This window comes from Rattus norvegicus, chromosome 19 (genome assembly GCF_036323735.1).
Source record: "Rattus norvegicus strain BN/NHsdMcwi chromosome 19, GRCr8, whole genome shotgun sequence".
In the NCBI taxonomy this organism is placed as follows: Eukaryota; Metazoa; Chordata; class Mammalia; order Rodentia; family Muridae; genus Rattus; species Rattus norvegicus.
This window is the reverse complement of record NC_086037.1, coordinates 46,669,214-46,675,213: the sequence shown is the minus strand read 5'-3', so window position 1 is coordinate 46,675,213 and position 6,000 is coordinate 46,669,214. Positions and strand designations below refer to the sequence as shown.

At 40.0% G+C, this 6,000-nt stretch overlaps 1 pseudogene; it reads right to left on the bottom strand.

Moving 5' to 3' along the window:
- Positions 1 to 1,554: 1,554 nt before the first annotated feature.
- Positions 1,555 to 2,216, bottom strand: LOC108348881 (40S ribosomal protein S25 pseudogene; annotated as a pseudogene).
- Between the last annotated feature and the right edge of the window lie 3,784 nt (positions 2,217 to 6,000).

Here is a 6,000-nt window from a genome sequence, read left to right as displayed (position 1 = left end):
TTCCTTATGTTCCCACAAACTGTCAAAAAATCCAATGCCACTCACAATTGGTGAATCAAAATAAGCAAATTCATTTATCTCCTTAAGTGTGTAAAATAGTTTACACCATGGGTTTTCAGTATTCTCTGAGTTCCAGGAGAGGCTTCAATAACTAGAGAGGCTTCAGTAACTGTGGGTGTTGATAAATTGAAAAGCCGATTCCAGATACTTACAAGATTAATCCCTTATACTTCGGTTGCTGTAGAACTACTTCTAGTACCAAAATCTGTATTAGTAAGGGTTCTCTAGGGGTTGGGGATTTAGCTCAGTGGTAGAGCGCTTGCCTAGCAAGCACAAGGCCCTGGGTTCGGTCCCCAGCTGCGAATAAAAAAAAAAAAGTAAGGGTTCTCTAGAGTAACAGAATGTACAGATTGAAAATCTATATATAGAAAGAGGAATTATTAGAATGACATACAGGTTGTGGTCCAGCTATTCTAACAATGGCTGCCTATGAAAAGGTCCAATAATCTAGTAGTTGTTCAGTCTGTGCCTCAGCTAGTTTTCAGTATACACTGGAATCCCAAAAAAGTAAGTTCTAATGTCAGTGAAGGAATGGACTTGCTGTCCAGGTGGGAGTGAGCAGGCAAAGAACAAGATTCCCCTCCTCCTTCTTTCATGCCCTTGTATAAGCTTCTGTAGAAGGCATGGCCCATGTTAGAAGTGTGTCATCCCATCACAAAATATCTGGATTAAAGATGTGTCTTCACATCTCAAAGATCTTGATTCAAAGTGATTCCTCCCACTACAGATTAAGCAAAAATCTCTCATAGGTGTGTCCCTCTATTCTGTGGGTCTATTCAATTCTATACATAGTCAAGAAGACAACCAAGGATGGCCACCATACTTATGGAGATGATGAGTAATCTAAAGAGTCTTAGACAGGAGGGAATGATTTTTCAGATCTCAGAACTAGGACAAAATAGAAGGGAGGGATAGAAGCAAAGAAAGCATCCAGGGAAGAAGGGGCCCAGTGGTAGTCATTGATGAGTCTTAGCATGTCAGGCTTGACAGTGGGACTGAAGGCCTGTAAAGGGCAGTAGCATGGGTTAACAAAGTACAAATCTTTTCTTTTGCTGTTGTTTATTTCTTTGAGGTAAGGTTTAATGTAGCCAAGGTTGGAATCAAGCTTGCTATGTAGTTGACCCTGGCCTTAAAGTCCTTAAGCTCCTGCCCTTCCCTCCCAACTACTGTAACTACATGCATGTGTCAACCATGCTTGACAGAAAATCACCTTTAACTGTTCCTGTCCTCAGATTGTGGCTATATCGGTGTGCACTGAGTAACAGCACTCCACTTCTGGAGACAGAAAGGAAAGGGTTTGCAGATATGCAGAGGGCATTAAGAAGTCAGAGGGAACATCTCGCCCTCTGTTCCCTTCTCCTCCACATATGTCTAAAGGACAAGAGAAAAAGACACAGAATCATGAGAAGAGAACCCTCCACTGTCATACCACTTTATTTTATTTTTGATTCAATGTAATTTTATTTTCCCAAATCTACAGCTGATTGAATGTGTTCATGCTTCTTCATCAGCAGCTGGGGCTTCACTACCCTTTGTGTTTGTGGTGTAAATTACTTGGGCTTTGTGATTTGAAACCAACTCCACACTAAGTAGCTTCTGAAGGGCTGCCCTGGCCAAGGAACCTCAAATCTTCAGTCTCTCAGACAGCACAGCTGGATTAATAAGCTTACACTTGGGAACTTCCTTACAGAGTTTGTTGTCAAACAGGACAAGACTGTTCAGCTTGTCCCAAATCTAGCCTTCGGACCACTTCTTTTTGGCTTTGCCACCATATTTATTTACTGGGTCTTTGTCTTTTTTGGCCGACTTTCAGGCATCTTCCTTCTTCTTGTCGTCCTTGGAGGGGAGGGGACTAGTTAGACTCAGAGAGTAGTGTCAACTACTGCAGTCTCACTAAGATGTCCGGTTGGGGTGGGGTGGGGTGGGGCCAGGGGAGAAGTACCACTTTTATTTTGCGATGCGGACAACAGTGAGTCTGTTTCAGATAATGAAATTTCAGCCCACTCTGGAAGAATATTCTAGAATATTATACATAAAATGTTGACTAGGTCCTACTCCACTTGTGGTCTTTGAGAGTTTGGATCGTAGGGGAAGCCATTGATCTTCAGATGAACACCCCAGCGCCGCAGCTCCGTTACACGAGGCTGATTAGTCATTCTGTCTTCCCAGCATCCTTTGCTTTCTATCTTTCTGATTTTTTTGGCTATTTCATTCCTTACTAGCAACATCACAAGAAATAAAAGAGGAAATACAGGAAGATAAAACTCACATCAATTAGGCCAGATTACTTCTCTCTGATTTTTGCTAGGGGGAAAGTTGGACATTTTGACTATAAAGGCAGATTGGAGCGTATTTGTGAATGCCAATGATCCAGCTTGTCTGTCAAGGAGAGAGCCTGCTGCCCTTCCAGTGTGTCGTGAGTGTTGGCTGTCAGGTTTTCATCTTCCTCTCCTCGCCTGCATGACCATTTCTCTCTTCAGACCTCTATCTCTTCAGCTAAAATTTGTCTGTTCTGCACCTGCCTTGGAGAAAAAGACCTTGTGATTCAGTCACTGGCAGTTTAAAAAATCCACTTGCAGCTAAAAGTCCTGTCTAGCCTCCTTGTGACCATGTCCCTATATTTTGTAAGGATAATAGCTGGATGGTAGAGCAAGTTCTGAGGTATAAAATAGAGCCAGAAATCTGCCCCATATCTCATTAGTTCCTTCTTCCTCCCATCCTCTCTTTCCATACAAACCTCCAGCCAGTCACAATTCCCACACCTCAGACTGTGTGATCTCACATGGCCTTCTCTCCTGTCCTTGATGCCGAGACATACATGGCCTTTATTGTGAGTATATAACCACAGAGTTCAGACATTGGCAACCATCTCTAAACTTCAAAGTATGCCAACATTAACTGTTGTTCTTATATAATTCAAACATGTATTCTCACAAAACCTTCGTTCTTATCCTGTAATAATGTAAGCATGCATTTCTACCTTTCTTAACACCTTATTGTTTTTTAAAAGTTTTTGTTGCTATGGAAAATCTTTATCCAGAAAGGAAACGTTGTTCTGTTGTCATTTTATGGATATTAGCTGAGCAGTTGCCTCTGAATTTGAGGTGTTTTTTTTTTTTTACTTTGTCCTAAGATTTATGCTATGAGGTATGTTTCTTCATATGTAAGCAGTGTTCATCATCAACTGCCGGAAGGAATTGGACAAAAAAAAAATGCTTTCAGAGTAAATCACTATGTATGTAAGTTCATACTCTCCAATATCACATGATCCTTTGGTATTTTGTGTGAATGAGAGTGATTTTGTCTGAAATTAAGTCACATGCACAGTAGTTTAATTTCTTCCATAAAAAACTATTTGCAATGTATAACTATTTTTATTCAGTACCAATCTTTACCATCTTACTCTCAAGTATGTTTTCACTGATTTTTAAGAGAATTATTATGAAATTAGACATGTCTGTATCTCTTGCTGGAACCATCGGTGGCTTCATCTTGTTCCTCGTTATGCACTGAGCGCCATCTCTCTCTCTTTTCCTATTCTCTTTTACTGTTTCTCCCGTAGACTCTTTGTTTTCCTTCTCCCTCTGAAGAGATGGATTGAAGTTTCCAAAGCTCTCCAGACACATACTTCATCCATGTGCCTTGAGAGATAGTTAGATGCTATGAAGAGAGCTTGATATCTTTATAATGATAATTTAATGGCTGTTCTACTTGATGTTAGGAAATTCCTCAAAGTAGTCAGGAAAGGATTACAATGTGTGCAGTCATTAAGAATATCTGATAGGCACGGTATGAATCATAGATTAAAATGTGTTCCAACTTAAATTTTAAGCATTATCTTAAACAATTCTCTACAGAATAAATAGTATCTTGACCTAGATTTCAGTTATTACCTTTCACTCAATCCCAAGAAGACCTTCAAGCTTACTTGCCCGAGGCAATCCTAAGCTCCGGCTTTTTCACAGTCATGAAAGAAAGATAAGAATTGTTCTTGAGAAGAAATCTTCCAGTAAGGAAAAAAATATATCAGTGTGGAGTTCTCTCTTTGTATCTATTACCACAATCAATCACACTTCTGTAAAATCTTAATTTACTATTACTAATTCATTTGCCTCTTTAACCATAATCCATGTTAAACTGACAGGCATGAGTGGGTGTCACTGGAGCTGATGAGTAAGACAGTGCTGTGGTTAAATGTTTGGGTACCTCTGGAATTCGTGTTGAAGCCTACCCCTGAGGGACTATGTGGTAGGCCTTTGTGGTAGAGCTGACATGAATGGAATTAGTGTCTCTCTACAAGGGGCTGGAGGGCATGTTACATCCCCTTCCACCATGTGACATCCACGGAAAAACGTCATCTGTGAACCAGGAAAGTGGGCCCTCCGGAGACACCAGATCTGCTGCTGCTTTTATCTTGAACTTCTTAGTTAAAGTGGGTTGAGACTCGATAATCCCAAATATAGTAAGATACAACAAAAACCATCCTATCAAAGCCCTCACTCTCTTTTCAATAAAGAAAATCAGTCCCATATCACAAAGTCTACATGGTGAGCAAGGAATTATAAGAGTCAGAGGCCTTGGAAAGACAGAGCACTGGGCCTCTGTGGTGAGTGGCTTCTGTGGCTAGACTTGCCTTTGGAGTTGGCCCTGGCTTCTCTGCACGCTGCTGGTGGGTATTGCCAGAGACAGACTCATCCTCTACCCTCTGCTTCTCCTTCCCCAGTTATGATATTATGTCTTCTAGATAACTTATACTTATTCAATTTGATTATAAACTTACTTCCTCCAGCAAACAACCAGGTCTTTATAACTCTAAGCCCCTGGAGGCAATTTACAAGACAACTCACACTTTGTTATTTTCACAGTCTTGCTTACAATATTTGCTCTCTCCCTCCCACCTTTATTTTTTCAATTTTTATGTTTTTCAGTTTTACTCAAAAAACTTTTTCTTTTCACTTTTCTCTCCATAACCTCTTAGACACATACATTTTCTATGAACTCACTGTGTAGGTTGATTTTTGCTCTATTAAATAATCATCTACTTCCTAGTTTAGGTAGCACTAATAAGGTAAAGACAACGGAAAATGCTTTCATTATAAAGGTTCATCAATATTCAGAAGAATAGGCTATTGGAAAACACCATCCTCACTCATAATTTCAACTTCTTTCTTTGGAGCAGAAAGTGATGGAAGGGAGGATAGAAAGTCAGAAATAAATACATTGGATGTCTGTCAAGTTTCCTGGAAACATCTTATTCCCTTGCAGTGTGTTGTTGGAGAAGCGAGGCGTGACACAGACGAGCGTTTCTGGAATGGCTCCTCTAATGACTCGCAGAATGAACTGCATCTGTCGTTAATGCCTACAACGGTAGCTGATTTCCTCTTCAGCTCTCCCAGTCCCATCTCTCATTCTGAACTGTTTCCCCAAAGGCTGATATGATTTGATGATCTTTAAAATTTATGTTTTTCAATTGGAACCATTATTTTTCTCTATTAGGAAATCAGAATGCAACATCAACAGAGCAAGACTCTGCTAATATTAAAATATGCTTCTTCTCTATAAATTCCGTGCAAAATTAAGTGTGGAAGGGGGACCATTTATTTATAAGATCTTATTTAGGCTAAACTCTCCCAGTAAGATATCTTATACATTTCAAGGATCTCTTTTTTCCCACAAACATACTTTTTCATTGTCTCAAAAAAGTTTTTAAATAAACTATAAGATGTGTTAGTTCAGTTGCCAGGATTGGCAAGAGTGACCCTGAGCAAGAAGAGGCACCGCAGGAACTTTGGAAGGAGAAAAAAGAAGAATCCAAGTGGCGGAAGCCATCTTGAACAGGTAGCTGAGCGCTTCATTATTTTTGTTTTGTTTTCTGGAGAGAGAAAAGGTATTAGTAAAGATACACTGATGTCCCTCCAGGGGAGGTGATATGAGTATCAC